Source organism: Dromaius novaehollandiae, chromosome 3, assembly GCF_036370855.1.
Source record: "Dromaius novaehollandiae isolate bDroNov1 chromosome 3, bDroNov1.hap1, whole genome shotgun sequence".
Taxonomy (NCBI): Eukaryota; Metazoa; Chordata; class Aves; order Casuariiformes; family Dromaiidae; genus Dromaius; species Dromaius novaehollandiae.
In genome coordinates this window covers 53,757,795-53,782,313 of record NC_088100.1, presented here as the reverse complement: position 1 = coordinate 53,782,313, position 24,519 = coordinate 53,757,795, and the positions used below count along the sequence as shown (strand labels likewise).

The 24,519-nt window shown below is 37.2% G+C and overlaps 1 protein-coding gene across 3 annotated transcripts in view; it reads left to right on the top strand.

Moving 5' to 3' along the window:
* Window positions 1-24,519, top strand: part of HS3ST5 (heparan sulfate-glucosamine 3-sulfotransferase 5) — a 194,196-nt gene that overhangs the window by 23,503 nt on the left and 146,174 nt on the right. The window lies entirely within an intron of this gene.

Genomic DNA, 24,519 nt, shown 5'->3' with positions numbered 1-24,519 from the left:
CTCCACTCAAAAGGAGAAGGGATGTTACACACTCTTTCCTTTGTACTGAACAGCACAGGTGGCCTGTGCAGACCAGAGCCTCTGCTGTTCCCTCTGAAATGCTGCTGCAACCCCTTCACCACACGCTCTGTGTCCTGCCTGATTCCTACACCTACTACTTGGATAATATAACTGTGAGTTACACCAATGCAAGACAGAAAATACGTGACACAATCCAGAACAGTAAACTTACCATTTTAAAACCAACTAGATGATTGTATAAATAGAGCTGGGATTAAAAATACAATCATACAGATGTGTTTCATTTTGTATTTTAGGAGACAACAAAGGATAGGTATGCCCTCGCTGAAGAGGCCGTCTCTCTCTCCCTCTGTGTCTTATCTTACAAAACAAATACTCAGTAATCCTACTGGTGGAGATGCTGAAGTTCAACATCTTTTTATTCAAAGTTGTTAAGTCTTTTTCTGTGATATGAGTAGGAGGAAGAATCTGTGGAAGAATATGATGGTCATTAGCCAAAGAACTGATGAATTCACTTGGAATAGGTTCTGCTGAGAAGGCATTTCTGATATATTCTCAGGATCGTAAAATGCCAGCCATGTCATATTGTGGACATACCATATGTATTTGTGAATTACATAGTCATGCAAATGAGGATAACTAGGGACAACTTGATGGAAATAAGATGGAAAAATAGGGGCTAAGGCCTTGGCTTCCTGCATCACCTGTGAAATTTGAATGGGCTTGGGCTGGAGAACTTTCAGCTAGTCTTTACAGGTGACTCTTTTCCTCAGTCCTGCCATGTTGCCATGCTTGCGCTTCTGTAGCCTTCCTGAGTGTACTGGAGCCAGAAGGATCAATATCATAAATATCATAAAGAGATCTGAAAAATGTTCCTGGAGACTAGGGCTGCCAGCCCATTGGGACCTGAATTTTGAGAATTAGTGACACATTCTTTTTGTCTGAGTAAGTCTCCAAATGCTAAGTGCTAGTGTTAAATCAGCATTGCATAATCCTGGGGAATCTCAAAGCTTCACCTGCTTTAGTACAGACAATTAAATGGCTTGGTTCTTATCCATCCCTCCCCTTCACAGAGTACTCTCTAAGGAGACAGTGATTTGAGGAGAGAATCTTGCTGAAAGGATTTGAAGACAGTCTTGTTATAAGAAAAAGGAGTAAGGTAAGAAAGGTAGGAGGCCTTTATGTGGCAGTTCAGCACAGCTCACCACGAGCTAATTGCTTCTCACCTTGGAGAATGAAAGCAAGCAGGAAATAAAATCTCTCAAGGGATGTAGCACTCGTTTGGGCTTCTAGTGCTTTTTGTGTCCCCAAGGTAGGCAGGAGTAAACCTCTGAGGGCTGAAGTTAAAACAGAAGGCCTCGATGCTACCTCATGTAGCCTACCTTAGTTTTAGCTTACAGCAAGGCAAGATTATCTGCAGGCTGGAGGGTTAGTGGGGCGAAGGAGAGACCTCTGCCCCTACTTATGCTCTCCCCAAACTCTAAAGTTGCTCAAAAGTTTTAATAGTGTCATGATACTTGAAGGTACTGTTTGGGGTTTTTTTGCCTTTTTTTTTTTTTTTTTTTTTAGTATCAGGATTTTGAGAAACTCAAATGTTTTACCCGTCACAATTACCTGTTCCTTGTAGCTGCTGACTGAAAAGTCCCCAAAGCAATACTTTGACTCAGAAAACATGAAAAAAAAGTGTTTACTACAATATGTTGTCCTTTGGAAGTATTGTTCATTTAGTGCAAGTGTCATGAATCTTTATCTGATGAAGAAGAGGGAGCAATAAGGATCTTATGTCATCATCTCCTGCTACAGTTACTGAGGTGGCTGAGTCTCTTGAAAACTCCAGACTGTTAGCAGGTATAATTAATGCAAAGAGTCCAGTCCAGATTTATCAAGGCTGTGCAGAGCCTGACTGCAGAACATGATGCATAGGAAAGCTTGAATATTCAGCAGCGTGATGACTACACAGGGGCCTCTCATTCAGGTCACAGAACCTGCATGACTGACATGAGAAATAATGCATAAGAACAGGACTCTGCCACTGGAATCCTACTCTGCCAGAGTCCCTGATGAGTCCGAAGCCAGCTGTACAATTTAGGGATGCCTGTCACAAGATATAAAATTCAAAAGGACCAATTCCAGCTCCATGACACACCTCACTCCTCTCTCTTCTGTTTAGGAGAGAATATAATTATCTGGGTCATATGTTGCCATCATATATAGGAAATGAGCTGTGACTGCTAACATCTTCTTGTTATATACCCAGTGTCTAGCAATGAGTGGTTTCTTTTCTGGTGTTTTAAGTTTTGGGACCTTTTTTTTCCTTTTTCTTTTTTTTTTTTTTAATACTCCTGTCATAGTATAAAGGTTGCAGTGAGTGAGTGACAGTGCTAGAGATCAGGAATAGGAAAGGACAGACAGTAGTATTTCTTAGGTGGCATAAGTATTGACTTATATCACTGCAACACCAACACATTTCAAATAGCCTTTTTTTAAAGTTTAGACTAAGAGAAATATTTGAAAATAAACACTTGAAAGAGAATATCAATTTCTAGAACTTTATGGGCCAGCTTCACTCTTGTACCATTTGTAAGTGCCCCAATTTCTAAAGTCTCCTGTATAGCTGTTCATTAGGAAAAATGGAATATATTCATGAGGCAAATCATCTTAAACTGGAAAAATGTCAGATTTTCATATCATAAGTCCGTATATGAAACTACTGTGTTATGATGAAAAAAACACAAGAGACTAATGTCTTGTGAAGACGTAGAAAAAATGTGATTACGGTTTTGAAAGTTTCATAAAATTAGTCCATATTCTTTTTTGAATGATGCCAACTCTTTAAGGAATTTGCAAGTTGCTTTAATGATAGCTGTGCTCATTGTATTGCATTATGCATTCAGTAACAGTAGTGGAATATTGCGTATTAGTCTGAGTAACTTAAAGCTGAAAGAGACATTTATGCAGTCAACAAATGCCTTATGAAAGTACTTAATCTGAAGCAAACACAATTGTATATGGTCTTATTATGGTACTTCTTTGGCTTTAGCTATGATAGAGTATCTTAGATAACATTCTAAGACATTAGGCAAAATTGAGTATATTCCCTCAATTCATTCTAATTTTAAGTAGATATATCTTGCTTTTTTAAATAAAACTTTTCCTAGAGAATACAGAAACCAACTTTAGGTGGTACATCATACTACCACTTCTTTTAGGCAAATAGCTGCATTCTGAATGGCAATTTTTTTCCCTCTGATTTTGCTTAATGATGTTATTCATAGAGTGATAATTTGTCACAGTGTGAGGCTGCCTGCTCCAGAGGAACTCAGCAGGAGCTGGGAGTCGTTGCCTCTCTCAGGTCACTGCGCTGGGAGGCAACAGCTTGTATGCCTATAGGAACTCGCTAAAACCCCCACCATCCAAAGAAATATCACACATCAGTTCCCTCTTTTATTCTTTATTTTAAGTACTGGGTAACATCTCAAAACCAAAAGAGAAATAGGCAATAAACTTCTAAACAGTGATGTCTCCACCTAAATATGGATTTTAAAAGTGGAAAGAGTATTTCATGTTCTTCCTGAATGAAAAAATAATTATTTGACACTTTAATCTATACCTACCAACAGATAACCAAAATATTAAGGAAGATGATATTTTCTGTGATCAAAGTGCTGGTCTAAAAGTCAGAAGTGATTAGTTTATTACTGTACAAAGGAAATCTACAGCTTGTCTACAAAACATAACAAAAAAAAAGAGGTTGCCTTTCCCACTGCCTGCCTCACATATCTAGATGCAGTGCCTGTGCCTGCATAACTACTACTTGGTGCTGCCTGACACCAATATTATTTGAAGTGTTATGGTCCGACAAATACCTATCTTTGACATACCTATTTTTTTGACTTAATTTCTCAAATTTGTTTGATTTTTAACTCTCAGAGTATTTTTTAGTGGCCATTTTTTAAAAACAGATGGAAGCTATAGACTTGTTTTCATTATATTTTATCATCCAGATGTACCAGAAGATTATCAACAGGTTAATGAATGCTTCCTCCACCATTATGCAATAAATTGTACATGGCTGAATGGTTCATTTTATAAAGTGAGCATTGTAACGTTTTCGTTTAGTGTTTCCTAGCGACTTTGGAGGGCTCAGAAACATAATACTTTATTAGGAGAAGCTGTAATAAGGTATGTAATGCAAAACTGAAGATCCTAATTGGGAAAAACTACTTTGGAGCCAGGAAGAAAAACATCTCAAACTCTTCTGCCTTGCAAGGCCCTTTGGAATATAATGTCTCTGTGTCATCTCCCTTTCTTTTCTCTGTTTTCTTTAGTTAGCACTGCTGTGTACCTACTGAAACATTCAGCAAGGAAGTATTCTGAAGTACATAACTGCCTTAGCAACAGGTTATAAAATTTTACTTTTTAAATTACACTTCAGGGTCATTATGCCTTTGGATTTCCTGAAGGCCACAAAGATGCTAATTTAGGGAGAGATGGCCTAGGCATTCATTCCTAGAGGGAGAGACTGGGAAACCAGGCCATGGGCGGTTTTTTAAAGCAAGGAATCAGGAGTTATCCCAGACCTATGGCTTCACTTGCAGTGGTATTACTCCATTAGGACGAATGGGAGATGTATGGGTTCAGTGACTTTGAAAGTGAAGTTATATGAACTCTGCAGGGTTCCTTGCTTTCTGTCATGCCCTCATCCCTAGTGCCATGTAGAAGCCATGTCTGTCAAAGAGATTATAGTTTTCTGTCTCCTAATGCTTTGCGTCTTCTGTCCTTTCCTATCTGGAAATCCAGAATGCTCCCATTGTCTTGGACTGTGGCTTCTTCACACATGCCTCACAGTGTTTAATATGCAGCGACATTTAGCCAGAAACATATACTTTTTTTTTTTAACTATAGCTTAAGCTGTTCAGCACTGACGTTCTCAATAATTCTATCTGATGTAGTGTAATTTTTTGTACAGTTCCAGAAAGCTGTGCTTTTTCTCCTTTCTGTGAGAAAGAAGTAGTATATTAATTTTTTTTCTAGCACTGAGTTGGTGGAAGAGTGTGAGTTGTTTTTCTTTATTGGTTTATCTGAGGGCAGTTTCTGCAAAAAATAATAATTTAGACTCATACAAACTTACTGCTTAAAACTAATTGTTAATTCCTGTATATCACAAGAATTACCCGAAACAATGGCAAAGTCACCATGGATTGACTTATTACAAATCATGGACATATGTATGTGTGTATTATATGTGGAAAATGAGAATTTTATAGAGAATACTTAAGTGTGGTTTTACATAAATAAATTCAACGGTTGTAGTCCAATAAAGAAGCCTTAAAATTAAAGAAAACTTTGCATGCATGTATTCCATTATGCTGGTATATTTTAGTAGAATAATTAAAATCTGGGTTCATCTTAATTCTGGTAGTTCTGTAGGCCAACATAGGTAATACTAAGTGAGCTATCTATTTTTTCATTACTAGCAGAATCGTTTACTTAAGTTCCAGTCAATTACACCTATGCAATTCCATTGCAGGCCTAATTTAAAGACAGTGGGGTGGCCCAGCATTTTCTTGGGGTTTAACTTTGCCTTCAAAATCTTTATTACTGGTGATGATGTGTGAAAAAGAAAGAGCACAGCTTGGCTTTCAGAGCTGGGATGAGTTTGTTTGGCTGATACTTAGAAACAATGACAAACAAAGCCCTTGTAAAATGTTCATATATGATGTGGAAGTCACTAGAAGATAAAAAAACATGGATTTCTATTAAGTAATTCTTCCATTTTTGGAATATATCCCTAGTTTAACTTGTATGTGCTGCAGTTTGTGTTTTCAAGTGATTATAAAATACTTATTTACACAACATAAGTTAAGTAAGTGCAAAGAGCTAGATAATACTAAACAAAAGAACATGCACCAAGTGTTATCCTGTTCCTCACTGAAGTTAATGGTAAGATTTCCACTGGGAATCAGGTCCATGATGAGCAACTTGTAATAATAAAAGTGAGGCTTTTTTCCAACAAAAGCTGAATACATTTTCCTGAGAAATTTAGTAATCCTTAAACTAAATTAGCTGAACTTCTACTCTGTATAAGTTGGACCATCATATTTTGTGTCCATTTGAACAACACCATTAGCTGTTCAAAGAACACTGCAATTAAGGTTGGTGATAGTCAGGTGTGATTTTATCAGACCCTCATAGATCCTCTTAAAAAAACACCTGTTAACTGTCCTGAGAATAAAATAGCTAACTGCTTGCACTGTCACCAGTCTTCCAAAGAAATACATGATGTTTAACTACATGGTGTTGTTTAATGATTTGCAAGGACAAATTTAAAGTCAAATGAGCCTCTTGATATCCCTTTAAAGACTTACAGTAAGTGTATCCTATGGAAGCTTTGGGGCAAGACAAAAGTGTGTGCATTTGTCAAACTCTACTGGTTTGTAAAGTACTTCCACAACAGATTTCTCCATATCTCATTCCTACCCTGTAAGAGTCCTGTATACTGACTTCCCTTTACCCTTTTATTTCAGGGACCACTCATGATTTTTTTTTCTTTGCTTTGTTTTTGCTAGAGGCATTTATCACACTTTGCTTCTCCATTCTTCTCACACCAGGCCTCTGCTTTTCACTTCACTGTACGATGTGCTTCCTTAATACCACTCACACTGTATATTTTGTCCCCTTTTCTATTCCCAGTTTCCCTCTACCACACGTGTTTCTGTCCTCCTGCTTCCCTTGTATGAAGATTCATCATTCTCCTTATGGGCCTGGGGCTTTGGGTCCCCATTGACAGCCTTGCTGTGTTCCCGGTCCTTCTCAATTCCATGGCAGAAGCAATTTCTACCTCAACCCCAGTTTTCTCCTCTCTGCTATGACTCTGTGGCAGCTTCTTCCTTCTCACTCCTGTTTTCGGTATTTTTTTCCTTCCTCTCTGAAAAGTATTTCATTCAGTATGTCAGCCTAAATAAATCTATTGGGAAGATGTATAGAAGCAAAGGGGAAGCATTGTTTTGCTGCAAGGCATTAATTTATGTCAAGAGCCCCATTCTTTCAGCTGCAGATAATTGTAAAGGTGTTTGTTACTTCTTAAGTAAATAGATGGCAAAGACTTAATGTGTGATAAATTTTCCCTCTTTGTGTTTTCCAATTTTTTTCTGCAAAATCAATACATTTTTGCACATAGACTGTTTTCTGAAATTTAGAACATTGATCACACGTGGTATGCAAAAGTGTGAGAAATCTATCAGGCTGAACCAAAGGCTTTATAAACATGGTTGGTCAGTGAGCAGAGCTTATCTTTCTACCTGACTTCCTCCATTCGTGGGTGAGCATTATGTTGCAGGTACTTTGACTGAAAAAGATGTTGTCCTCCTCAGTTCTTAGGTTATTCACTGAGGCTTTCTTCTCACAGATTGATTTATGAAGTTTGCTCAGATTACCTTCTCACTCTTTATGAACAAGTCTGTCTTTCTGTTCATTGTTGTCTTTTATCTTGTGATGGTTATAGATAGTAGGGTTGGGATTCATCTCACCTAAATTTAAACATCTACAGTCCTTTATAGTCAAAAGAACGAAAGAGACATTTTTAGGATATGATTCATTTGACCTGTTTCAGATGTCTACTTTAGAAAGAGACAAAACATGCCATAGAAGTACCTATTTCTCTTCACTAACTACAGAGAAAGCCTAGTGGGACTAGATCAAATGTAACCTCCTTATTATAGTGTCTACTTTTAAAAAATTAGATTGGAGTTAATTAATATGACATCCACTTCTATACAGAGTTGGCATACAAGTCATTTTTATCATGTACACCTTAACTTGAGAATGTATTCCTCTTTTCTCATGCAAGGTAAAACATTCTTATTTGTATCTTTTCCCAGAAATGAACCGTACCTTCAAAGATAGCACACTGTTACAAAGGAGGTGGGAAAAAGGGAGAAAAAGAGTGACAGGATGAAGCAGAAGAATAGTTGTAGGAATTGCTTGAAATCCAAAGTATAATTTATAATGATATTTTACAAACAAAATGTAATACAACAAGGATAAAAACATTTTCAGTGACTCTTACTAAAGCAGATCTTAAAATGGAAAAAAAAAAAAAAAAAAGGAAAAGAAAAGAAAGTCCCTGACAGTTTTTTTTACTTAGACCAGGTTTTCCCTTAAAACAGTTTGCTGACGTAGCTGGGTCAGGGAGGGGTGAGATTTTTTTCACCATCCTTACTGACGTAAGTATGATAGCAACTTCTTGGCTGTATAAATGCTTTTAAAACAGCAAAAAAGCCATTTTGCGGGTACAGCTTATTCTGTTCCAGGAAAGGGACTGCTTTGCTATTGCTCTATCTCCGTCGGTAGGATTTGCAATGGCAAATAGTAGTAGTACTGCATGGCTGTATCAACAACCCCTTGTAAATCTAGAAGTCCTCCTGCTCTTCAGAAAAATCAGCCCTCAGATTCTTGCTCTTTGGTAATCTTATGAGTCACTTCCAATGAGCAACCCTTTTTCTTAAAAATATCCCCATGTAGTCTTCGGACAAGTTCATTTGACCTTCTGTTGAAGACCTTTTCTGCTATACAGCTAATTTATACTGGTTTCTTGAGTGGTCACTTATCACATATGTATATTTTATTCAATAAAGATGCGCTGTCTAGCTGAACATGTGCCAAAATTTTATGACTTCCCTTCTTCATTTCTGCCTAACAGTATGAAATTACTTAATAATTTCTGGCATATTGTGTTTTGTCACTATGTATGACCTGAATGTATTAAGACATATGTTATATGAAGCCTTTACCTCTTCCTTTTCAGTGGGTGGGAGAAGACCAGTTACTTATCAGGAAACTGCCTTGTTTAATTCTTGAGGGTATTTCATTCCAGCATACAGTAGTAGTTGTATATTTAAGACATTTATGGTATCTAGGCAATACCTCATTTTGTGACCTTCTGCAACATTCACAGAAGTTCTTCATAGCATTAAGAGAGGAAGGTGCATGCTACTGTGTGAGCTGGACAGGAGATAGGTCACCAGCACTGCATTTCACATGCTTTTTCTGAGTCTATCAGCTCTCACTCATGTCAGAATACAGTGAGGTTGCTAAGCCTTATGGTCTTTATCAGCTTAGGGAAAGTACACCAGTGTAAGCAAGGATGGGGTTTTAAAATGCTATAAATCTGCTGCTGCAAGTCCACTTTATAAATTCTCTCATTTTGATAGTTTAAAATTATTTTTTTTGGGGGGGGGGAATTGAAAATACAAAAAAACAGGACAAACTTGAAACTTAAACCATTAAGGTTAGCATCTCCAGTATGAGAGCGTTCATCTGAGGAGTTATATCGGTGACCTATACTGTTGTAAGTAAGAACATCTGTGTTCAGACAGGTCCTTAGAGAGGAACATTTTGTATCTCATCAAGCCTCTTCTTCTGCTGTTCCAACTGTGGCAAAGCTGTGCTGCTGTGCTGAAAGGGTGATCCTGATTTGTACCCTGTGCCAAAATAAGGCCCTGTTGTAGATGTGGTTATAACGGTTTCCTGTGTAAAGTTGCCTCGATGGCTGGCTTTACTCTGTCTGTATGAAAAATAGCTCTGCTGGTAGAACTACCTCCCCAGTTATAACTTACCTACAAGCTGCCTATAACAAAATAGACAAGCACAGTAAGGCTGTGGTTACTCAAACTTTTCTGCCAGGAGCAAATCTTGTTTAAATCAACACTGCTCTCAGCCTGCTCACAGCTGTTTGGACTCACTCTTCCATCAGATTATACTGTCTCCTCAATTACTCTAGCATGACCATTTGACTGCTCTCTACATTAAATCTATACAAATGATCTAGACTAGAGTTAGAGCAGTGGATGTGGTTCTGCAGAATAGAAACATGACACTGTTCCAGCTGACCTGTAATTTCTCTGGGATGCATGCATTTCAATATGAAATTACTAATCTTTTTGTGGACCATAACAAAAGATGGAGTGCAAACTCAGTGTGATGAAAGTGTAGCCTTGTAAAAAATCAACAGGGTCCTGCCTGCTGAAATATCATTTAGTTACATCTAATATTTTTTTTCTTTTTTTTTAATGAGAGGTGTGCAGAAAAATCTCATATTCTGCCAAGCCCTTAATAGTGTTTGCTCTTCTTACTAAATATTGCAAAATCCATCTGGGGGAACTCTAATACATAATCAGCATAATATTACATATATTATCCCAGAGATTCCTCACATCTTACTGCCCCTGTTCTTTCACCTTACATTTTTTGCATTAACTTTTTCATATCCAGCAGCATATGAGAAGAAACACATTTGCTATGCTATTGTTATGTTAGATTATTGCTAATTGTCAAGTGTTGTGTCATTTAGGTCAAACAGTGTAATCCACACTATCACTGTTACAAGCCAGGATTGAAACAGAGGAACAAGTTCCTGCATATGTTGAAGATTTCTGTAGTCAGTGAAAATGGCAGGAACTAGAGATATGCCATGACACTTATGCTGATTCAACTGGAAGGTTTAATTGCCTCTAATTTTGTTACACTGTAGAACAGCAATACAAACAGGTGTCTGCTGTGTTGCTGTCGGCTAGAAGAGCTGAGGAACTGACCAAAACAAGATAAGTATTGCAAACAGCATTCTGTCTGGCACCTGGGGCTCTTTAATTAGCCAGGAGACCAAACTCTAATGAGAACAAATCACAAGAGGAGACAGCTTCCTCATTTTTCTTCAATCTCACTGAGCATTTCTGTGGTGAATAAAAGGTAGCATGAGGCAAAGTTCATATAGGAGCTTGGAATTTTTCAGTCCATAACAACCAGAACAATTTTTTTTTATTATTTTCCCTTTTTATATTATCCCTGTAGTGCTACAGCAGTATATGGAAGCTTTAGGCCACAGAGAATTGAACTGGCAACTGGGTCCTTCCTAAGGCAGCTATGAGCTCTGCAGCACTGGCTGCTCCATGTCTGTCACTACCCCGCCATCATCCCCAGCTCCAACAAGGGAGGTGACAGCTCCTTAGAGAGCTTCCAGGGCAAAATGAGATAGGCTACTTAAACAGCTAAAACTGATAATCTGAACTAAGCCAGCTGCTTCTATCAGTAGCAGATTAGGGAACAGTTGTATGAACTGCTCTGTTGGCTTTGCAGCAGGGGCAAAATTTGAAGAAGCGGCAAAAAGAGACAGGTTCTTTACAGAGCCCAGCAGGTAACTCTTTCTCCACTATGCATCATAGCTGAGTCGTGCATCAGTTCTGTGTCATTTGTTTAGCATTTAGTAAACATGACATGGCAGTACTGTTAATACATATATAAAATAAGTGTATGAAGAAGAGTCAGCCCCACATGTAGCCAGTCATTTTGAGGTGTATTAAGCAAAGGCTAACTTGAGCCACAGAAGGGCTGGTCTACAGTCATCAAGAAGAGAGAAAGCATTCTACGAGTTTGATATCTGACCTTACTTGCTACCCTAAGTAATCACTTAGCTGGGAATCCCAGCTAACTAGATATTTGCTTGTATCACTCTTTTTTTGAGAGAGATACATTGATACAATTATAGAAGTGGGACTGAAACACCTTAACAGCACAGATTAGGCACTAATTAAGCTGAACTCGGAACTATACTGGTGCTAAGTTTGTTTTGATTGTAATATTTGCTCTTCTTCTTTTGATGGCAATCAAATGTCCACAGTGATATTCAAACTTCTAGTATGAGACTACTTAAGACTGGTGCACTTCTTTTCTGAGAAGATCTGCATATATCAGTGAGCGATTGCCCATTCCAGCTATTGCACACAAAGAAATAAAACAGTTGGCGATATCACTGTCTCTCCATTCTCCTCCTTTCATTCATTTTTACATGACAGTGAGGTTGTTGAAAAAAGGCATATTTTGTTACCACTTCTGGATTTGTGCTTGGACAGCAATTCAGGTTATCCAAAATGAGAGCAAAATATCTTGTAAAATACTATCATGGCTTATTTTGCAGTTACTATCCCAGCACATATAATTGTATGAAATACAGAATATTTCAGAATTAGCCCAACAGTGAGTTCAAAATGCACAGGTACTTTAGCAGTACATCCACTGCATGCATCCTAGCCATACAGGTTAGGTAAGACAGTGTTGTTCAGATAATTTCTCCTCCAACAAACACTTGTAAAACAACTCCACAGAAGATCCTCCTGCCTGAGGCAGCATGACTTCAAAATCTCTCCCTTTGCTTAGGTTTCATTTAAGGCAGGATTTTAGTGGCAGTGACCAAAAAGATCTTGCAGATTCAAGATCTTCAGTCTTTGCTCATTCTGTTAGAAGGGCAGGAGACAGAAAATCACCTTTCTGCCTGTGTGCTTAACCAACCAACCAAACAAGCAAACAAAAATCCACACACTTCTGTGGAAACTGCTAAAAGGATAATCTAGAGTTGTTTTGCTGGACATGGTATACCGGAGCTAATTTTCTTCATACTTGGAGGATGATGTGATTATATGTAAATTGGCTTCCTTTTTCATTTCAGAACGTTAGCCAGACAAGAGAGTTGCTTTAACTCTTGGATAAGGACTAGATCAGTTCCATTGGTGAATTATTTAGTTAGATCTTTACAGCAAGTAACAAGTCTCTAATATCATTACTTTGATAGAATCTCCATAAAAGGCTATTTCTTTTCTCTTAAATATCTGCTTTATAAATACATTAGTACCACTGCTCAGACATGGGAGCTTGCTCCAGTAAATAGGTAGAGTTTTACATGTAGAAAGAATACAAGAAAAATGTGTGAAACAAGCCTCCATTCTTTACCTTGTAAGCAAGTGTTACTAAATATCAGTCAAAATTTTCCGTTTTGGACTGATGCAATAAGTTAGTTATTCACTACTGGAGATTTGCACTTAGAAATCACAAATAGAATTAACTTAATGAACTTTGTAGCAAATATTAATCTGTATTGCAAGACTATCACAGACCTAGGAATTATTTGCAAAACAGCAGAAGTGTTGATAAGCCTGTTTAATGTCTTTTGGCAGGCTTTTCTGAGGAAACTTGCACGTTATTGTATCTACATTATGATATTCTCATATCTAGTTAAAGAGTTTCCCATTACTGCCACAGGAGGTCCAAGAGCTCCTTAAAAATCTCTAAATTCAGTCAGAATTCCCAAATTTCAATAGGATATTCAACTGTAAAGTTGTAAGGTTCAGGAAATAAACATTTTATTTGTTTTGTCTTTTAAATAAAATTAATTTAACCATTTGAGCTCCAAAATTTGTCTGTCTTACCTAACATAGTTTCTTTAATATGAATATTCTTGTAGATTCTTACAGATTTTTTAGTCCTATGGTTGTGATTCACCAGAGTGTATTTTACTACTTAAGAGAAATGTTCAGCAGGGCTGTCAAGAAACTAAGTCTCTTTTGGCAGTCTTTATTTTCATATTTTTAATTAGAATTTGAGTCTTAAGCTTAAGTATTTTCTCTGATTAAATGAATCCTGTAAACCTGAGGGCACAGAAACTTGAAAACAGTTCATCTTGAAAACACATCACAGGAGTTTGTGTTTTAGCAGTGTGAGTCAGCACTGTATATACTGATTCCAAACAACACAAGAATTGGAGCCACATGATGACAGTTTTAAAATGCATATTGTTGATTAGAATGGGTCATTTTGTTTCTATGGCAGAATGAACGATACTGGACCACTTCCAGGCCCTTAAAACAGTTAATGGCCTCCCTCCTCCAACAGATGGCCACTGTGTTCTTTTCATGGGAGAGCTTGGACCCGTGCAGCTTACTGCATCACCAATTTGTTGCAACTAGTTGTGCCACGTACAGTTGGAAGAGTCACTTCCACAAGCTGATGACATGATGGTGTAGTTTATACAAATTATCAGCACTCAGGCAAGCTACTGTAATGAAAGGATTAATTTCTAGTGACTTCACGAAAGGGATGCTGTCGAAGAGGGTCAGTTATTGCCAGTTACTCATTCACTGATGGCCTAATTTATTTTGTATTATAATAAATTTGGTAATAGTTGATAGCAAAAGTCATACACACATGCCTGTTTCCATTTATCTTCATGATACTGCAACATTAGATTGCAGCATGAATGAAAAGCTGGTGTGTTTTCAAAGCCTTGGCAGCTTGCGGTGACCTTCAGGAGAAATGAAATGCTCTGTTGGCTAGGGAAACAATTGAGCTGAAACCAGTCAGGCGCAGTAAACTCAGAGACAGTCTTTCCAAATTAAAAGCTGTTAGTAGCAGCTCAAAACAAGGCAAAAAGTGAGAATATAACATCTTGCTGCAAGGTGATTTTATGTGCAGATTAAAACAGGAGAAAAAAGGCAAAGTTCAGATCTAAAGGAATTCCCATTAACTTGAAGAATTTGGAGATTAGACTGAACATTAGTATCCGACGGTAGCTGATGTATGAACACACTGTAGAAGCCATAACCTGTTGAAAAGCACCGAGATAAATTTAGGCTACTGACCTTTTAGCGCATTAGGACATGAAATAAATCACTGGCTGCAAGTAGTAAATTTGCTACAATCAGAATGCTTTCCAAGTACTTCTAGTTATATAATTTTGCAGTTAAGAGCACTGCGTATCTGGAATAACCTTTTAATATTTCAATTATGACTGAGTATTATGGACCCAATCCTGCATTCTTGCATATCCAAAATTCTTATTAATGTCAATAGGCATTTTAGAGGGTAAGGAAGAAAAGGTCAGGCTTTAAATCAGTCATAATGTACTCAGAAATTCACAAACTGATAAACAAATAAAGAGCCTGGATTAATCTCTACTAAAATTCCACAGATTATAACTGGAATGCTTTAGGTATACATTATTTGGAATTAAAATGTTGTTCACCAAGATCCCTTTATCACAGGGGTGTTGCTTCACAGGTGGGCATGAGGCTTCATGTATCCTGAGAAGGCCTGCACAGAGTGCCAGGAGTAGCTACTGCTGCAAGTTCCAGACCATACTTCAAAGTTTTGCTGGCATAAGTGTGCCAAGAAGCTATGTTTTCATCTGCTCTAGCAATACACAGCTGTATCAAGAAGTCCCTTCAAGTATAGACAGTGCTCTGGCTTTCTTTCTGCCCTTTCCAGAACCTTTCTATGATGATATATAAATGCTTACACAGTGTTAAAGGAAGAGAGAGGGATGATTACATGTATTTGGAGGAAGGAGTTTTATCTTCTTGTCTCCCTGTGCATTTTCCTGGCTCTGATCCCATTTAGACGCGTTTCTTTTTGCAGAAGAAATAATAGTATAAACAATACAGCACATTTTCATCCATAAATGTCAAAGTGTGTTCCAAAATGTGTCAAAAGCTTCATTCTTTCTCTTTATAGTTTGGATAGGTAGATCATTGACTGGCCAAGGATGGGCTTTTTCAAAGGTTCTCCGGCACTGCTGTTCTTCTGAAAGTTTGTAAGAGCTATTGGTGTTCAGCATCTTTCAAGACTAGAATTTGGAAAAGATAGGGTGAAGTACTGTCTCACTGCAGCATGAGATGATGTTGATTTCAGTACTGTTAGGCTCAGTTGCATCCTCTTTGTTAAAAGATTTTGAAACTGTATGGAAGGGAGCACAGCTCTGCTTTACCTGCTGGAAGTCAAAGCCCCCACACTTCACTGGGTCAGCAGCATTTCCTGACCACAGCATCCTGCCCTGGGCCTCTTGGTGTCTGGAGCAGTGAGTGCTCTTCCAAAGAACTCTTTCAGACATTTTAACTGGTGGATAATCAGTTTTTATTAAAAGTAACTGATTCATTGAGCCATCTTTTGTGATATCTTGGATAAAATCTTGTATGTCAAAGGTCTCAGTGAATAACAGAAATTACCTAATTAGCAAATTGTTTTTATAAGGTCTTTTTTTTCCCTCTTCAGTCTCCAAGACGTCTGGCTAGTCATGTCTGACTTGTGCTGTTACATACTCAGTACATTTTTCTTTCCCTGAAATATGTATTCAAGGCATATGCTTTTATAATGCTTAGGGGAGTACTTCTCCCCAGACACCAGCTCTGTTGTGAGATTTTCATGGAATAGCATGTAGGAAGTGATTTTCTGCACAAATTTCTTAGCAAACCCAGAACGCTGAAATTAGCAGGCTTCCTTCATTTCTGAGGTCGTACTAGCATCTGAAGTGATGAGGAGAGGTCAGTCACCCTACACTGGTTGCTCTTAAAAAAAAAAAAAAAAAAGGAAAAAAAAAAAAAGCGCACCCTGGGAGTTGAATTTAGTTTCCTAGTTTTCTACTCGTAAGTTTAACAGCATTAAGGATAATATAAAAAATCAGATTTACCATGAAATCTGTGTTTATTCCTAATAGTCTTGCTTGCAATTGAGATGCCATCCACTGCTAGGCCTACTGTTGTACAGTGGGACCTCTTTAACTTTACACTAAGATGTCATGCAATGGAAAGCTCTTTATTAACTTCATTAATTCTGCAAAAAGTAAGCCTTTGTCTCTATATTTTTTTAACTGACTTCCAGTCTGCTTATCAACAGCTTTTTGAATTACTTTACAGAATTACAAAATCTTTTCATGTAGCTCCTTTATTTGGCCTTTCTACAGATATTGACTTATATGATGTCTGTAGAAACTCTGAATACAAAAATGTCATGCACTTCCACTCTCAGCATATTGTTGGAGTTCAGAGCTCTGTAGAGCTTACTTGGCGCTCTGCATAATCCTCTGTTTGGTAAAGATATTCAGATAGTACATCCCATTTATAAAGAATGTTCTCAGAGCCTGGGGAAGCAGAGAGTGGGAGGATTTGGGAGGATACAGTGCTACTAGTTGACCTTGCATGCAGTGATCAAGGACATAAGCAAGTTACAAACATTATAAGGTACACAGAAAAGGAAACACAAAAGAGGACAGGGAAGGTTCAAATCAAAAAGTGACATAAGAAAGGTAAAAACTGCAGATCTTTCACATTGAACATGATCACTGTACATATATATTCCTTTTATTTGAAGCTAATTTTTACAGGGCTCAAAGAAGAGTGTTTTCATCCTATCCTCCACTTCTTTTATTGGTTATTCTACTCTTTTCAACTTTTTTTTTCCTTCTTTGTTTTTAATCTTTTTATTCTTCATCTTTTGTGGATATTTTTTCAAGCTGTGTGTAACATGATCCTTTCATGTTTTCCTGCCCAGTTTGGTACCCTGCAAACTATCAAAATTTAATCAAGCTTTTAGATTATCTGATGTCGCTTCAGGTGCATATATCATTGCAAGGAAAATGAGTGTTTTATCTGTAAATTTTCAGTATTACTTGTATCATTATCCAGCAATGAATAAGAGATAAAGAAGTAATTTCCAGTTAGGGGATCATTTGTCAGTGTTACTGGAGAAAATATTTACAGTTGTGATGTCCCTCTCAAATAGCAGATTTGATAGTTAATGTATCTTTTTATTGGATCAGCAAATTACTACTAAGCACACAGGTTTTACAATAGAAAAGACAAATAATACCCTCTCTGTTATTTCCTTTCTTTTAGGCACACTGACAAGTGTTGTTCCTTAAGAACACAGGGTACAGACAATAAAAAAAGGCCACAAATTGAGTCATAGATCAATACAAATTGATAGTCTGCTACGTGTGCAAAAGAACATTTGTCCTAAACAAATATGTCAAGCATCTGTAATTTGTTCTCACATTCAGAATGTAAAGACTACTGACAGAAGCCCAAGTTTTCTGAAAAGCAACACCTGAATAATAACTCAGATGTCTTCTGCATGTCCAGCTTCAAATATCCATGAGAATCCTATCTTTATGAAGTCCTGAGCATAGACCTTTAAGAATAAATTTCTTGATGTGTGTCAGTTTTGGCAAACAAGAATTAAGGTACAGAAAAAGTTAGTGTTTGAAAATCTGCATGTGGACAGAATTCTGGGACTCCTAATATACTTGGTCTCAAGTAAATGAGAAGATTTTTTCTGCTTTGCTAAAATACGTAACTCAGACTTTCTAACTTGTGATCAGAGATTGAATTTTGGTACAGGGCTTTTAACACTCTTGAGAAGTAGACCTTTCTGCATTATTAAGTATATTACAATCTTCAGTAGTTTTCTAAAGAGGATCACCACTAACAAGAAGGCTGACACTATCTATCTTCAATCTTGCACATGTACAGTAAGTCAATTACATGAAGCGTACAGTCCGTGCTCTAAGGGGACATTAAATGTGTGTAATGTGCCTTTAAAATACTGGCTTTATTTGTTTATTTATTGATGCAAATGCCTTATTTTTGTAGTGGTGTTTATTAATTTAAAGGGAAGTACTTCCATGGGTGAGTGGAAGTATTCTGGAATCCCCAGCAGAAGCTACTACATGTTCCATTATTTAAACCTGCTCTACTTCTGCTTCATGTTCCCTGTTGGCCTCTATGAATTCACTCTCTCTCTGTTGCATCCACTTTTTTTGAGAAGAGAGCTGTCCCCCTGCTCTTACTGATCTGTAAATGAGGAATCCATACTGGAAAGTCAAGAAGCTCAATTGAAATCAAGACCCTCTGACTTGAGGGGTTGAACATACCCAGTATTATTTGCTCTTGGAAGCAAGGCAGAGCTGGGCTTACTTAGCATTGAGAAAGGAACCATGAGATTCTTCCTTTAGCACAAGTCAAAGAATTATGGTGAAACACTTGGTGAAAGTCAGCCTACTGAAGCTGGAGAGCAGAAAGGCTTCATGTCGTCCCTTTGTCATTATTAAACAAATAGTGGGAATCCGAAAAGCTAAAAGGAATTCAAAATTAAAAAAATCTGAAGTTGCAAATTAAATACACACAGCTGAGAAATAGGTCTATTATTATATTCTGCTTAGCAAAATATCATCATCATTAAAAGACTTCTCTAATCAGTAATCACACAGAAATTCAGCCACCTTCAACGAAGACCAATCATTCATTTCAGAAGAAGAGAAGGAGGCCAGGAAGATATTGTCATCTCCTCTTCTGTCCTCCAAAACCTTTCCAACAGAGCTTCCCAAGCCCTTCCCAGAGCCACCTCTTCCTATTGCTCATCCTTCTACCAAGACTCCCTTTCCATGCTGATATTCTTTGTGGTCACTCTTTGCAGCTCAGATATGACCTTAGCAGCTTAGGCTTATGATAGCAGAGGACTAATTTATTTATTTTTCATTTCCAGCTGTTTAAACTATGTTCCTGTTTTAGATGCAATAGTTAAAAGACTAAATTTTTCTGAATCCAAAATGAGCAGTGGGCAGCATCTGAAAGGTTTCTAAATATGAAAAGAAAATTGAATTCATCATTTAGTAGCACTAATTAAAATTTTTGTTTGTTCAGTGCCTTCATTGTTTATTTTAATATCAATATTTTATTAGGCATTGAGAAAAAAACTGCAGTTCTTAGTAAAATGCAAATTCAGTTTTTGTTCCTTTAAATAAAAATGCAAATTCCTTCTTCCCACTTATCTCTTCAAAAAGAGAACACAGCAATAAAAAAGAGAATAACTCCTTCTACCACCTGCATTTCCTTCTCAAGTCTTGTCCACACAGGAAAGCTGTGCAGGTATAACCGAACAGGTGAATTATAATGACCTTACTAAATAGGTGAGAATCTGTCTGTGGACACTAGTTTCATTTTAACCTTTTTTAGGTCATTTTATTTTATAGGTTAGCTGGGACCAGACTTATGAATGAAATCACCCTTGCACTGATATAAGGCAATGGGCATATGGATAAAGGCATTGAGGTCAAGGCATAATCCAGACTACTCCACAAAAACTTCATGCAAAAAATGTCTTATTAGCCCTCATTCAGGGCAGTGCGGGTGCCTACCACTTTGAAAAGTTGCTTCATGACTCTAAAGTTTCAAGCTCTTCAGAATGAGGATGTCATCCCTCATCACAAATTAATGTGTTCATATGCTTAAAGATTAAGGGATATGTCTGTAGTGCAGCTACAGAAGCAATTTCATTTTGATATGGAGACACAGATCTAGGATTAAATAGTATAGACTGAATATTGGTAGCAGCAACATAAAGCTTGAGGTAAAATAACTTACCTTTCTTGTGCAAATACAAAGTATTTACATATGGTCCTTTTGAATGTCCATGCAGGTGTCTACCATGTCTATCAGCTTGGACATATTAGCAAGTAACCAGGTGACAATATGTTCCTAGGCATCAGCGACCCCATGATAACTGTACATTGTACATGCTCCATTATCTCATGATGAATGTGAGTATTTGATATGTTACCCTTCAGTACGGAGGGTAAGCTTCTTGACATGTACAGGGGATGCTTCAGAGTAAGATTATAAGGACATCAAAGCAGTCGATTCATAGGACTACATTTGTGTGCTAAAGCTTTATGCTAGTTAGAAATCCAATTTAAGTTAAATCAGTGCAATTCTGCCTTGCAGGCAAGACATTAAGATTAGTGCATTAGTACTCACTAAAAGCTACATTGGTACAACTAATGATTTATACAGTCTCACAATGTAAATGGGCATGTATCAGTTCAACCCCATATGGGAAAGGAGTAAGTCACACCAGTCTAAGGCCAAATTTGCATCACAGGTTTTAACAGCATGACTGTATCGTCCAAAAGCCTGACAGTGCATACTCTGGTTGACACAGGTATAGGAATAAAAGCACCTAAAAAGAAATACAGAAGCAATTAAGCCAAGGTTATTAAAATTTGGCCAGTAGTAGTCTTCATTTGAAGGTGTTACATTGCTGGCCACTCTAGATATAATACCCCTAAGTGATGCAGTAATGAAGGCAGAAGTGCTAGTTCAAGAGCAGTTACACTGGAAAAAAAAATATTTTGATAGTATATTTTATTCCGCACAAGGAACTAGCTTAAGCTGTACCTGCAAAGAAAGCTATTTTATCAAAATGATCTATTTCTGCACCACAAAGGAGTGACTAGTGTAATTCTATCAGTGTAGCTCTTATCACCAAACCTGTTAAGCACAGCCAGGCTCCCAAGATAACTTATTTATCTTGGGAAGAGGAAAGGTGTGCTGAAGTAAAGTATACTGGCTGAAGTACAGTTTTGCTGGTTTAAGTTGTCTTCTCAAGAGCAGTATTTTGCTTGTCATATTCTAGCACAAAGTGCTCCTATAGTAGCAGTGGCCTTAAACAACTTTTTACCACTAAGTGTTCTTATCTGCTATTGTACCAATAAATCTCTCTATATAAAGTTAAAGTACTAGCTGCTGTGGCAGTGTAAAACTGTACAAAAAACTGTGCAGACCAGAATTTAGCTCCAGATATTTTTTCCTTGGGCAATGGCTGAACTTTTCTGTGGATTAGTACTAAAGTGTTATGTTTAGTCCTGTGGGTTAACTTCGTATGTAATAGGATATTTGTAACTTTTTCTTTACTGGAAGAAGTAAAGATCTGATTGATGAGATCTAAGAGAACACTCCTCTGCTGTGTCCTCCTTTGCCCGAGGTCTTACTCATGTGTTGCATCCTGAGAATTCCAAATTTTTATTCAAATTTTCTGTAAAACAAGTTTTACAGGGATATATAGACATATATCTATTGGTAAGATACATATACATAACTATAAAATGATTTTTTATCATAACATCAAGTTTTAGGGAGTTTGTTTGTTCATTTGTTTCCAGAAAAAAGTTATCTGCAGGCTGATTTTAATTGCAATGGTAGAAAAGAATGCTCAAAGGAAACGTGTCTCTTCAGAGACAGATGTTTACTTTCAGCAAGAATTTGTCCTTCTGTGCCTTTCTTCCTCATTTCTATCCAAGGTTTATCAGCTTTAATCACCATGTCTTTTCACGACTCTTGCCCTTAACTGTTTTTTTCCTGGGCTGAAGGATGCCTGAATAAGCTAACAATATTGTTACACCAGATGACATTTACTCAGCTGTTCTGGAAGATGAGATACTTTATCTTAGTTCTCACATTTATCAAATTGAAAAAAAGAGACATTCTCTGTCTTCAGTGGGATAAATTCAGGGTCCCGTAGTCATTGTACCTCTCTGAAAATAATTTTCTACTATGATGATTACATGATCTTGGCATTTCTAACTCATACTTGAGATGTATTTAAAATTGAATGTATAATGTTGAAGACTTACTGTATTTTCATGTATATTCCATACCTCAGAAAACCCACACACCAGTACAGCTTTGGCCCTTTAAAGTCATGCTCACCTTTGAATAACCTGTACAAAATCAGATGCACTGGCAGGGGGACTTCTTGGAGAGGGGGAGGACTCTGTGCTAGTCATCTTTTTCTACTCCTTTCAGTTCATATGCATGAAAACATTGTGCTTGCTAGTCACCACAGCTTGGGTACTTGGTCAATGATTATGGATTGGTATAGTTCACATGATGCTGAAGGAATCATATCAAGGATAAATTTATACTGTTATATCTGTAGGAACTATTTATATTGTAATATTCTTAATAACTATTTATAGAGTCTATAAACCTTATTTACTCAAGTATTTGTCATTTGTGTTTTGTGTTGTGGTAGACTTTTCTCCTGGAAGGAAGTGTGGAAAATGTGGAAGAGTCGGTTTGTTGATAGTAATGAATGGACTATTCATCAAAATTTAGCCAGTACTATGTTTCCATTTATACTTAAAATACTGTCATGAGAAGTTCTTGTTTGTTTGCTTTTTAACATAATTTTTTCCCTGGGAAATACAGAAGTCTCATATGCTCTTCACAATCAGTCAGTTTAAGGAGAAAACTATAAGCTACTTAAAACTTATGTGAGAATTAAATAGCGTCATTTTTAATTCAAGTTCTATAGAATTTAACTGCAGCACACTTTGTGAGCACAGTTAAAGGTAAAACATAGCCTTTAATCTCTTACGAATGTTTTTAGCAGTCCAGAGAGTTCATTGGTATCTTTTGCCCTCAGCTATTTTTGCTCAACCAAATACTTAATATGTTTTTTAGCCATACGAGTCAATTTTATACTAATGGCAATGTGGGGAGACAAATGTCCTTTAATTATTGTGATATTAGTCTTACAAAAAGCCAAGATGTCACTCATAGAGAGGTTTTTGACAGGCTACATTAGTTAGGAAAAACTCATTTTGATCTGAACATACTGACTATCTTTAGGATCAGCCTTTGGAGTCCTTTTAAGCCAATGTCTCCCACTTCTGACTCAAAGCAAATGTGTGAAAATGGAGTAATAATACAACCTGTTCAAAGCAATGACTTTTTCTGTAAATGCAAAATAGAAGATTTTTTAATAGAGGTCAGGGATTAGATAACTAGAATTTTAGCAAATTGTAAATATATATTAGAGACATTTTTAATGGTATGTTTAATTTAAAGGAAGCTCTTTTTTGCTTTGTAGAGAGATCAAAGTATTTTGAGCTGCAAGATGTGTGAGGAGGTTCCTCAAAGTAAAATTGTTTCTGAAGCCGCAGGCAGTTTTTAATCTACCTCCCTTCTCTACCATAAAGTTAATGTTGTTCAGTCAATTCATGGAAGGCTCAGGGGAATAAACCAAGCAGTTAAGAGGCTAAAGAAGACAGTGGTTCATCATGGGTACTGCTACTCAGCTGCATGATAGACAGAAATTAACTTGTAGATGGTTTCAAGGTTGTCCTCATGATTTAGGGCCTCAGCAGCCCTCGCTTGTTTCTTCGCATAACTGGGACCTCTCATTATGCTAGCGGTCTTCTTGCTGTCACACTGTATACTCCCTGTATGGGAGCCACACTTGAACTGCTCAAAAGCTGCAAGTTAATCACCCATGAATAAATCAGCTTGATTTGGGGGCCACTTATTTTCTCATTTATGTCAATCTAAGATTCTTGTAGTTCAGCTACAGCGACAGTCAATCACTTGATTTCCAATTAAGATTTTGATTGTGCCACTTTGTATGGTGGACGTTGCAGACAACAAATCCCCATTCCTTGTATCATATCCCAAAATAACTTCAAAATTAATCCCTAGATGCTAGGTGGTTTCACTCTCTGCTAGAATTGTAGCATGAAGTTGATTAATAACGAGAGTCCATGAGAACCACTGCATATTGGAAATGTCTTTCTATAAATGAAGGAGAGGGATTTAATCAGGACAGACTGGCAATTTCTGTGGAGATACTGTTCTGACATGTGATTTGTCCTATCATTAAAGTCTGATCAGGAGAATAGAAATATATACATCTCAGTTACCACACACTTATATAAACACTGGCTCAGACAGTCATACATACAATTACATTGTACAGAAACACACACACATATCCACATCACCTCTTCACAGAGAAATGGTATTCAGGGAAATGACAGAATTAAGATGTTTATGCCATCTTAATTCAGTTCTCCAGAGTGTATTGAGGCAAGCGATCATATGATTGCAGCCTGTTTTCCCTGCTCTCTTTCAGTGCACACAACAGTTTCATGTGATAAGAAACTGCATAGTACAGTCCTTTCTCCTCACTGTTTAGTCTGTCTCTTTATCCAGTATTTATTGTGTACTACATGTGCCTATTCTGAATATGGTGTTATGCTTTTCCTCATGTTGTTTTCCTACTCAC